Below are 12943 nucleotides of genomic sequence, written 5' to 3' on the forward strand. Positions count from 1 at the left end.
TGGACTTGGGTTCCTAGCTGCCTAATGTCTTCCCATATCGAAATCATTTTTCCCAAAAGAATGAAATTGAAAAAATCACTAAGGAACTCCTCGAAGCCGATGTTATTCATCCCAACATCAAGCCTTATTCATCCCCAGTGGTCATGGATCTAAAGAAAGATGGAGAATGGCGCGTGTGTGCGAACTTTCGGGCCCTTAACAAGCTCACTATCAAGGAAACATTTCCTATTCCAGTTGTTGATGATCTGCTTGATGAAATGCATGGTGCTAAATTCTTTACCAAGCTAGACCTCTGCTTGGGCTATCACTAAATACGCATGAAGGAAATAGACATTCCTAAGATAGCCTTCCGAACTCATGAAGGCCATTATGAATTCCTAGTCATGCCATTTGGTCTCTGTAATGCTCCATCTACTTTTCAAATCCTCATGAACCACCTTCTGAAACCATATGTCAAAAAATTTGTCTTGGTATTCTTCGATGACATTCTCATATACAACATAACCTGGGACAAGCATCTTCAGCATGTAAACTAGATATTGCAACTACTCCAAGAGCACAAACTATTTGTCAAAATATCCAAGTGCTCCTTTGGTGAGGAATAAGGAGATTACTTGGGACACATTGTGGGTCATGAAAGAGTGAGGTTTGATTCGAAAAAGATTCAGGAAATGCAAGATTGGCCCCAACCAAAAACTTTGAAGAGTTTGAGGGGATTCTTGGGTCTCATTGGTTACTATCGCAAATTTTTCTGCAATTATGGATGCATTTCTAGACTCCTCACTAATCTTATGAAGAAAAATTCATTTCTCTAGACTGATGCAACTCAACAGGCCTTCTCGGCTCTCAAATGGGCCATGTTCTCCACTCTCGTATTGGCCTTACCCGACTTCACCAAATATTTTGTGATTGAATGTGATGCTTCAGGTACGGGTATTGGTGTTGTATTAATGCAAGACGGTAGACCATTGACTTTCACCAGTGAATAGCTCAATGGAAAACATATGGGTCAATCTACTTGTGAGAAAGAAATGATGACCATCTTACATGCAATGGACAAATGGAGACCACACTTATTGGGGTGACATTTCCAAATCCGCACATATTATCATAGCCTAAAATATGTTCTAGAGCAGAGTCTATCATCGCCACAATAAAATAAATGGCTTGCCAAAATGCTAGGATATGATTATGATATAATTCAAAAGAAGGGGAATGGAAATGTAGTGGTTGATGCCTTATCACACCAATTTGAGGATGAGAGAACCTTCTATCACTCTCTCTACCCATACCAAATTCGATTGAAAGGCCCTTAATGAATGGTTTTCCCACCCCTCTCTATCCCAACTCATTAATAACTTAAGAGAAGATCATAATTCCTCATCATACTACTCTTAGAAGGATGAGATTTTTCCTACAAGGATCGAGTAGTGTTATCCCCGACGTCCACCCTCAAAACCTGCATCTTGGACGAGTTGCACTCATCTCTGATTACAGTACATTCAGGCTTTCAGAAGACTTATGCTTGACCACATCATTATTTCTTTTGGATTGGCATGAAGAACGACATTCTTACTTTTGTAGCTGAATGTGATGTGTGCCAACACAAAAAAGGGGAAAAAATCAAGTTACTGGGAACTTTACAACCATTGCCATTCCCTACTTCTATAGAGATGATCATTTCCATGTATTTCATCACTGGTCTCACAAAGTCAGGAAACAAATCAGTCATCATGGTGGTTGTTGATAGGCTTTCCAAATATGCTCATTTTTTCACTCTACCACACCCATATACCCCCTCTTTGGTGGCTCAATTTTTCTTGGACCATATATTCAAAGTGCATGGCATGCCAACTTCCATTATGTCTGATTGAGACCCCACTTTCACCAGCAAATTTTGGCAACAACTTTTCAAGCTACAGGGCATGCAAATCCAACTAAGTACCACTTATCATCCCCAAACCGATGGTCAAACAAAAGCGGTTAACAAATGTTTGGAGACCTATCTAAGGTGCTTCACTTCAGACAAGCAACATCAATGTGTATGTTGGTTACCTTTAGCTGAATTGTGGTATAATACTAACTATCATGAATCCACCAAGATGACTCTATATGAGGCAGTGTATGATGAATTCCCACCTTCATCAATTTCTTATATCCTTATATGTTCTAAAGTACATCCAGTTGATCAACTCCTACAGAAACATGCTGCCATGAGCGCTCATATCAAATATAATCTACATCAATCTTAGAATAGAATGAAGCAATATGCTAACCAACATCGTTCTTAGTTCTCATTTCAAGAAGGGGATCAAGTATTCCTGTGACTCCAACCATATAAGCAAACATCTCTCAAAGAGAAGGGTTGCCATAAACTAGCACTAAAATTCTATGGGCCTTATCAAATACTTCAGCGCATAGGAGTAGTTTCTTACAAACTGGCCTTGCCACCTACTTCAAGAATCCATCTAGTCTTCCATGTATCATGCTTCAAGAAAGAGGTGGGGAACAATTGCAGGGTTCAAAAAAGTCTACCTAAATTGGATGAGGAAGGCTCACTTTGGCTTTGACCAGAACAGGTCCTCGATACTTGTGAAAGAAATCTCCATGGATGCATGATCAAGGAAGTCCTCATCAAATGGAAAGACACCTCTCTAGAAGATGCAACCTGAGAACCAACCACTATTCTTCAGTAGTTTCCATAGCTTCAAACTTGAGGACAAGGTTGCTTTTAATGGGGGGGGGGCATGTTAGGGTCCAATCCTAACCCATTTATTTATGTAATAAGCCCAAGGGGCTGAGTCAGAGTCATAGTTAGTTAAAGAGTCAATAATGCCCACATTAATAATAATTGTAAGTGGTTGATCTGCATTATAGAAAAGGGACCACAATTAGTTGTAAATGAGTCATAGCTAATAACTAAAGTGGTTAACACATGTTATGCAAGGGACCACTAGTAGTTAGGCTTTTGGAAGTCATTAAGCTATAAATAGTCCTAGTTAGTGAGGGAAAGATCATTGTGTCTTATTGTAATTGAGTTATGCTCTGTTGGAGGTTTCCCCCTTGAAGAGGCAAGTGAACATTGTAATATGCTTATGAATAAAAAAATATCTTGTAGTTTATCTCATTTCATGTGATAATTTTGTGTCTTGGGCTATATTTCTTTGTATTTATGGTATTATGGATTTCTCGCAGGTCAAGAGTATAACAAATAAAGTTGTTTGACTTTATTCCTCATCCAATTAAGGATAAGAATAAGAGGGCTAAAGGACATGTTGGTTTTATAAATCAACATGCTACTATTGATATCTTTATAGTCCTTAAAATTATTTGTTGAGATTTTTCTGTTAATTAATTTTGGAAAAATTCTCATGTATGTGACAACAATAGGATCTGTTACTAAGTTAGCTCCAGTTATTCCTGAGGAGGAGTTATTGCATCCTATATTTGTTGTGAGAGAATTTATGATTCAGTTTTTCTACTCCCAGCTATAAAATGTAAGCCCGTAGAGGATATTTGTGCTGAGAGGGTGTGAGGAATTATGTGTTGTAATCTCCTATTGAATAATAAGATTGCCAATGCCTCTGTTTGGTGGATGTAGCCTAGATTGGTTGGGTGAACCACGTTAAATTAGTTGTCTCATGATTTCTGCTGTGTGTATGATTTATTTTGTTTCTGCTGTGCATACTCTAACAATTGGTATCAGAGCCTGAGAGGCCAAGTCTGCTGAGCGACTACACAATACCGTGGCATTTGTTGCCTGTGAGTTGGAGCAATAGACTGCCTGTGTGTTGGAGCAGTAGACTGCCTGTGTGTTGGAGCAATAGACTGCCTGTACGTTGGAGCAGTAGACTACCTGTGTGTTGGACCAGCGCATTGAACTGAGCGTTGATCAGGGCGGTGGACTGGAGGTTGGAACTGCGTGGCACGGCAACCGATGGAGGTTTGAAAAAGGATTTTAATCGTTGGTTATGTTCCTGAATTTCACTATCTTCTACGATTCAGAGTAATGTTTATCCATTAATTTAAGGTAAAAAAGTAAAGTCTATTCGAGAAGTTTGTTACATCAATGTGGCTCCCTTGCATTTTGTTTTATTGATATGGGAAGATGACTTGAAATTTCGGGGTACAATTTTCAAATGGGAACCAAACACATAATTACAAAGATTACAATATATGTTCACATAATTAGTAAGAATGGAGCTATTAGCTAAGAATGAAGCCAAAAGGTGAGACGGGTGTTATGAAATGTTTTTTGTTTTTGTTTTTTACAAAACAAAAAAGAAGCGATTTGTATGAAGGGCAGTTTTTTTTTTAAACTTCATTTATTAAAAGTTGGAATTGGAGATTTTGTGTGACAAAACATGGCAAAAACTCAAAGTGCTCAATTTGAGATCGAGAAGTTCAATGGAAAAAACAACTTCAAGATCTGGAAAGTGAAGATGTATGATCTATTCGTGCAACAAGGCGTGGCGAAGGCATTGTTGGGAAAAGCCAAACAACCTTATACCATGACATATGATGAATGGAGTGAATTGGATGAAAGAGCATTGAGCGGCATTCGACTGTGTTTGGCGGATGATGTTTTGTTTAACATCGTGTCAGAGAAAACTGTTGTTGGTTTGTGGACAAAGCTTGAAAAGCTGTACATGAAAAAATCCTTAACCAATAGGATTCTTCTGAAGCGACAGTTATACAGTTTGCGCATGAAGGAAGGTACATCTATTACTGATCATTTGAATACCTTTAATACTCTCCTGGTGTAGTTAGAAAGTATAGAAGTAAAATTTGAATCAGAAGATAAAGCTATAACTTTATTATGCTCGTTGCCCGAGTCATGGGATCATTTTGTTACTTCTATAAGTCTTAGTTCATCAGAAACCCTTGAATTTGATGATGTTGTTGGAGCTTTGTTGTCCGAAGAAAAGAGGAAGAGGTCAAATTTAGAAACCTCTACATCAGAAGCAATGATGGTTAGAGGTCATTCTAAAGAAAGACGCTTCAGTAAGCACAACAACTCGCGTTCAAAATCGAAAGGGAAGAAGAGTAAGGTAAAGTGTTGGTTTTGTGGCAAATCGGGACATTTGAAGAAGGACTATTGGAAGAGACAACAAACATCCAAAGAAGACTCTTCGACAAAGAAGAAAGAAGCAAACACGACAGATACAGGTTCGACATCCATTTCAGGTATGAGTGATGAAGTGTTATCAGTTAGTTTGTCTAATCATGATCGACATTGGCTGTTAGATTCTGGTGCATCAAATCACATGTGAATTCATAGAGAATGTTTTAAAACTTATAAATCAATCAATGATGGAGTAGTTTACATGGGAAATGATGTCACATGTAACATTGTGGGAATTGGAAGCATCCAACTTAAAATGTTTGATGGGACAAATAAAATTCTAACTGATGTAAGACATGTACCTAAACTAAGAAAAAACCTCATTTCACTAGGAGTACTAGACACTAATGGATATAAAACTTTTATTCAAGGTGGAGTAATGAAAGTTTATAAAGGAATTTTACTAGTAATGAAAGCAAAGAAGGTTGGAAATCTTTTTCAGTTAGAAGGAAGAACAGAGTCAGATCATGTTTCTACAGTATCTGAAAATGACAGTAATTCTATTCGTTTATGGCATCAAAGGTTGGGCCATATGAGCGAAAGAGGTTTAAAGATTTTATCTGATCGTAAGTTACTTCCTAATTTAAAGTCTGTTAAGTTAGATTTCTGCAAACATTGTCTATTTGGGAAACAAAGCAAGCAGAAGTTTAAAACTGGAAAACATACTAGTAAGGGAATCCTTGATTATATCCATTCTGATGTTTGGGGTCCATCTCCTACAACCTCATATGGAGGATCATCATATTTTGTATCTTTTATTGATGATTTCTCTAGAAAAGTGTGGGTCTACATGTTAAAGAAGAAGTCTGATGTATTCACAGTTTTCAAACAGTTTAGAGCATTAGTTGAAAACATCACTGGAAGAACCATTAAATGTTTAAGAACTGACAATGGTGGTGAGTTTACTTCAAAGGAATTTGATAATTATTGCAAGGACGCTGGGATCGAAAGACATAAAACCACTGTATATACTCCTCAGCAAAATGGAGTTGTTGAATGCATGAACAAGACTTTTTTAAAGAGAGCAAGAAGTATGCTTAGTAACGCCAATTTGCAGAAGGAATTATGGACAGAAGCGGTTTCTACAGCTTGCTATTTGATAAATCGATCACCATCAACTGCAATATGATGAAAAATTCCTCAAGAGGTATGGAAAGGTCATGCTTGTGATTATTCTAAACTGAAAGTTTTTGGTTGTGATGCATATGCTCTAGTTCCGAAACATCAGCGTTCTAAATTAGATCCTAAATCAAAAAGATATATCTTTGTTGGATATGGTGATGGGACTAAGGGATACAGATTGTGGGATCCTACTACTCACAAGATCATCATTAACAGAGATGTTAAATTTAATGAATATTCTCTTGAAAATCTAGATGTAGATGATAAATTGAAACATGATAATGCATCTAAGCTTCAACACATTCAGTTTGAAACCAGTTCAAATACTGATGATAGTCAAGATGAACAAGTTTCAGATGAAGATCATGAACAAGTTTCAGATGCAGATCATGAACATTTTTTATATACAATCATGAAGAAGTTCCTACAGATAATAATCAGCAAATTGTGGAAGTACCAGAAACATCTTTAAGGAGGTCCACAAGAATCAAACGTCCTCCTAAGAGGTATGATGATTATGTTACTTCAATTGTTTTAACCGCTAATGATGATGAACCTTTATGCTATCAGGAAGCTGTAGAAGGTTCTAACAGTTAAAAGTGGAAAGAAGCTATAAAGGACGAGATGATGGCATTAGTCAAGAACGACACATGGGATCTGGTAGAACTTCCTAAAGATATAAAAACTGTGGGATGTAAATGGGTTTACAAATTGAAAAGGGGTTTTGATGATACAGAGGACAGGTACAAAGCAAGGATGGTTGCAAAAGGTTTTTCTCAGAAAGCAGGCATTGATTTTCATGAGATATTTTCACCAGATGTTAAAATTGAATTTTTACATGGAGATTTAGATGAGGAGATTTACATGGAACAACCGGAAGGGTTTGTTTAAAATCGCAACAAGAAATTTGTCTGCAGGCTCAAGAAATCATTGTATGGTCTGAAGCAGTCGCCTTGACAATGGTACAAGAAATTTGATTCTTTCATGACGAGTCAAAATTATATAAGAAGTGACTATGATCATTGTGTTTACTTTAAGAAATTAAGTAATGGCATGTTCATTATCTTAGTGTTGTATGTTGACGATATGCTTTTAGCAAGCAAAAGCATAATAGAAATCAACAGGTTAAAGGCTTAGATGGCTAGGACATTTGATATGAATGATCTAGGAGCAGCAAGACAGATTTTGGGCATGGATATTTTGAGAGACAGGAGCAACGGTAAGCTGTGGCTATCACAACAGAAGTATATTGAGAAAATACTCTTGAGGTTTAGTATGAACAATGTGAAGCCTGTTTCAGTCCCTTTAGCTTCCCATTTTAAGCTTTCTTCTAGTTTATGTCCTAATACAAATGAAGAAAAAGAATATATGTCTCGAATTCCATATGCCAATGTAGTAGGTTGTTTGATGTATGTGATGGTTTGTACTCGACCAGATATTTCACATGCAGTTGGGGTTGTCAACAGGTATATGGAAAATCCAGGAAAAGAACACTGGTCAACAGTGAAATGGGTGCTTCAGTATTTGAGAGGCATGAGTGATTATTGTATCACTTATAACAGGAGTAGTGAATTTGTTTGCGGATATGTTGATTCCAATTTTGCAGGTGATTTGGACAAGAGAAGGTCAACTTCAGGGTATGTCTTTACTCTTGCAGGTGGAGCTATTTGCTGGATGTAAAACCTACAGAACATTGTTGCTTTATCCACTACTGAAGCGGAATACATAGCTGCTTCACATGCTTGCAAAGAGGCAATTTGGTTGAAAGGTTTGTTTGGTGAGTTTGGTAGGTTACAGGACAACATCAAGTTATTTTGTGATAGTCAAAGTGCAATTCATTTGGCTAAGAATCCGGTCTATCATAGTAAATCAAAGCATATACCTATCAAGTACCATTTTATAAGACAGGTTATCACTGAAAGGGGCGTCTCTCTTGAAAAAGTGTATACAAAGGAAAACGGTGCAGACATGTTCACGAAACCAGTTTTGTTAGAGAAGCTACATTGGTGTCTGGCTTCTCTTGGCTTGCAGAAAAGATAAAATAATAAAGGAACAGGGTATCAGGCTAATTGTTGTCAAGGTGGAGATTTTTGAGATTTTTCTGTTAATTAATTTTGGAAAAAATCTCATGTATGTGACAACAATAGGATTTGTTGCTAAGTTAGCTCCAGTTATTCCTGAGGAGGAGTTATTGCATCCTATATTTGTTGTGAGAGAATTTATGATTCAGTTTTTCTACTCCCAGCTATAAAATGTAAGCCCATAGAGGATATTTGTGCTGAGAGGGTGTGAGGAATTATGTGTTGTAATCTCCTATTGAATAATAAGATTGCCGATGCCTCTATTTGGTGGATGTAGCCCAGATTGGTTGGGTGAACCACGTTAAATTAGTTGTCTCATGATTTCTGTTGTGTGTATGATTTATTTTGTTTCTGCTGTGCATACTCTGACATTATTGTTCAAAGGACTTTAGAGATGAACAACCGTTTAATTTAGGAAAAGTTTGTGATGTTATTCTTATGGTCATGTTATGGAAAATATTAGAAGAAATAGCTATTCCTATTGAGATTTGAATTAAGTTCCTAATTATTGTGATAAATGGTTGAAAATGGTGTATGTTTATATAGGTTGGACACCTTAAGGCACACACACACACACACCGATCAAAACTTAGGATACCATGGTTTACATGGATAATAACCTTAAATATAGAAACTATCCACAACATATATTGATCCAGATGGCTCTAGAAAACCTCATAAATAAAAGTTCTTGAAACTCAGTAAAACTAGAATTGGATATAAGAGTTCATCGCAAGTTTTCCAATGATGCAAATGATATCTCAATCTGAATTTATATGTGAAAGTTATGCTCAATTAAAGTTTTAGTCAAACTACGCAAAAGTCAAAGTGATATTATGAAATCAACAATTTCTATTTTTGACATCAAAAAGATGGCATAGCAACCTGGGGTGTGACATATGTCACCTATTTTTGGCATTTTTTGACTTCCAAATGGACTAGTATAAAAGTGCCATGTGGGACCATCATTGCATGCCATGTGGCACCACCAAGGCACACCATGTGGCACCATCTAGAGAGTGTAATGTGGCATTATGTGGAAGTGACTATCCAACTGACATGCAAGCATGATGATCTAACACATGGTAGAGGACCACTGATTGGGCACACATGTGGTAGGTTGATTGGGCAATTTTGGACCAATGGGAGCATGCCACATAGCCCAATCACATGGTGCCATGTGTCACATTAAATAGGCCAAGTGGCCTTGGGATGCGCACAACCTCCAAATTTGTCGCATGTTATGGTCATGTGGGCATATTCTTTGTTCTATATGGTTTATTATCACATGGGCATACTTTTTTGATTATATATGGTTTCTTAATTTCATATATATATTTTATGCAATATATATTTATTTACAAACCAAAAAGGGAGGGACCCAAGGACCTCCCTCAACAACAAACAACTTATTATATCCATGCCAACCAAGATGCCAACTATTTTTCTTGGTATATTTTCTCATACAAAACATTTCTAAACCCATGCAAATTGAATTTTGAGGCCAACAGGACCGAGAATGGAGAATGAGAGGAACTCAGAATGGTGGAACCACGAGAATGGGAACCTTGTAGGAAGAACCCTGTTATGGGCACATAGATCAAGAAGGAATATTCCCATGGAAAATTTGTGAGGAATCTAAAAGATTCCCTATGGGGCCAGAATTATAGGCGATGGAATATAGTCAATTTTATACTCATTTTAACTGGAATTTCATGAGGACCACAATGGTGCACTAATATTTTGCATCTAAGCAACATTTTTTAGGGGTCATCGTAAAAACCCACATTATTCCTTAATTGTTGGGCACAAAGTTTAAGAAAACAATGCATCTTTCAAGAAGTGGGTCATGTTTATAGTCAAAAGTATCAGGAGGACGAGACAAACTTGCTAGTGTTGTGATTGTTGTGTTTTGAGTAGACAAATCTCAAGTCACTCCTATGAATGAAGGTATAAGGATGTATCTTGTTATGTACTTGCCTTTCTTTTGATGAGATGAATGAAGCAACCTCCCCACTATTAAAGCAGATCCCGGAGACATAATCCACATTGAATGAACTCTGTTATCAAAATTTTGCGTGCATTATGTTTATGGTCTTGTTTATGTTGCTTCTTCTTTAAGTGTTTTCATACATGGTTTTTACATGCTCTTTCATTCAATTTGACTAACATCAACTGAAGAAAAGATCTTGGATAATGCAAGTAAATCAGAGAGTTTGGATCATGTTTGGTACTAGAGTGGTATTCTTTCTTATGTGAATTTTGAGTGTGACTGATAACTAAAGATTGAACGTGCAGCACAAAGAAGGAAAATGGACAATAACAAAGATATCTACAATGATTTTTATCGGATGGTAGACATTGTAGATATATTATTTGTAGATTATGAGAAGAAAATAACAAAGAATGAAAATAAGAAAAAAGAGGAAGCAGAGGAAAACACTTTGGTAAATGAAGGAGAACCTCCATCTCCATCTTCAAGTGAATGTTTTTCTTCGTCATACTCTCCTAATAATTTGAACCACCACCACCAGAGCATTCAAGTAAAGAATGTTGAACTGAGAAGACTTCTACAAGAAGTATAAAAGGAGAAGCAAAGATTGCAACTTTAGTTATAAGCGACTGAAGAGGCCTTGGAAAGGTTGTGGTGCAGAGCAGGCTTAGTGAAGCCATCATCACCCACTCTAGAATCTACAACTCAGGTAAATAGTGTCAGTGATCCTTTAGTTTCATGTTCTCATTATGATGATTATTTTGGTGCATTTGGAAGACACCCCAAAGTCGTAGAAGCAAGGGAGTCTGATTGAATGCAAGCTGAGGCTACTATTGGACACAGATTGTCATTGATGTCAATATGGCAATATTCGAGGAGCAGATAGATGACAGAGATGGAGACTGTGTATGATTTGGGGAGCAAGATGATCGAAGGTTTGAGCAAGGAGAAGGTCCAGAGTGGGGATGTGATTGCGATCGATAAAGATTCTGGGAAGATTACAAAGTTGGGGCGGTCTTTTGCGAGGTCCAAGGATTATGATGCAATGGGGCCGCAGACCAAGTTCGTACAATGCCTGGATGGAGAGCTTCAGAAACGCAAAGAAGTGGTGCATTGCGTTACGCTGCATGAGATCGATGTCATCAATAGCAGGACGCAAGGGTTTCTGGCCCTCTTTATAGGAGATACTGGAGAGATCCGTTCTGAAGTGAGGGAAAATATTGACAGTAAAGTTGCTGAATGGAGTGAAGAAGGCAAAGCTGAAATTGTACTAGGTGTTCTTTTTATTGAAGAAGTCCATATGCTTGACGTTGAATGCTTCTCATTTTTGAATCGTGCTCTAGAGAATGAGATGGCACCAATATTGGTTGCTGCAACAAATTGTGGCATCATAAAAATCTGTGGAACAAATTACAAGTCTCCACATGGTATACCAATTGATCTATTAGACTACTTTCTCATTATTTCGACACAGCCATACATGGAAGATGAATGTGAGCTGTCAGATCAAAGAGCAACAGATCCAATGGTCATCGCATGTGAAAGACGCACGGAGATTAACACGCGGGAGAACAACGGTTTCGGGTGGCAGGCGGTTACCTCGCACCACTTATCAGGGCTTGGCGGTATCCGTATATGATGGCGCGATCCCGTAAGATCACGATGCGTGGCAGAAAAAAACCACCGCCCTCGCGGGTTAACATGCGCGCAAGTCGTGCGATCAGGGCTTGTGACTACCATCCGATCATGCGACGGACGGTCAAATGACGAGGAAAGTGCATGGGGTTTAACACCGCCCCCGTGGGTTAACGTGCGCGCAAGTCGCACAATCGGGGCTTGCGACTACCATCCGATCGTGCAACAGACGGTCAGATGACGAGGAAAGTGCGCGGGGTTTAATCGTGCAGTAAACATAGCGGAGACTGTCGGATCGTGGGCGATCAACGGTGGAGATCAAGGCGGATGTGACAGGGAAATATTATGTTGGGGTGAAGCGATCAATGGAAAAAAGGAAGTTTTTATATATATATACTTTCGCACTATCCATTGGTGGCCAAAACCTTACATACATGCGTTTAACACGATCGGAGGCGAAAAGCGGACTGGAACATATATGCACAGGAGGTTGTGGATGCCTGTTATCATTGAAAAAATGGGCCTGGATTATAGTTTTTAACACACAGTGACCGTAAAGCCAAGAAGTTGAATGGAAAGCCAACACAGAGGAAGTCACAACGATGAAGGAGGGAAGCTGAAAGATCAAGCGAGTCAGGGGAAACGACAACGATTGAGGAGGAAGCCTAAGAGACAGTGTAAGCGGAAACGAATGGACAAAGTCATGGGAATGTATAAAACAGTAGAAACAGAGAACTATTGGTGCCATTATGGTGGTGAAGAACCCGAGGGTGAGATAGCAGAAGCAGCAGAGGCAGGAGAGCAGGAGTGAGACAACCTCAGCTGAATAGAGTGCAACAGCATACCTGTTTATACCAAGGTTGGGTTGGAGCCCAAGAGGTTTAAGCCTCATAACTGAACAGGATTGAAGTCATTGGGGTAGTTGCTCCTAAGTGCAGAACCACTGCAAAAGAGAGTTGGTGCTCTGGAGGTTGGAGCCTCACTTAA

At 38.3% G+C, this 12943-nt stretch overlaps 1 pseudogene; it reads left to right on the forward strand.

The window, feature by feature from the left end:
• Window positions 1–11207: 11207 nt before the first annotated feature.
• LOC149146131 (uncharacterized) lies at window positions 11208–11960 on the forward strand (annotated as a pseudogene).
• The last annotated feature ends 983 nt before the right edge of the window (window positions 11961–12943 follow it).

This window comes from Pinus tabuliformis, chromosome X (genome assembly GCF_031772625.1).
Source record: "Pinus tabuliformis cultivar Carrire ecotype Pingquan chromosome X, CPIR1, whole genome shotgun sequence".
Classification (NCBI taxonomy): domain Eukaryota; kingdom Viridiplantae; phylum Streptophyta; class Pinopsida; order Pinales; family Pinaceae; genus Pinus; species Pinus tabuliformis.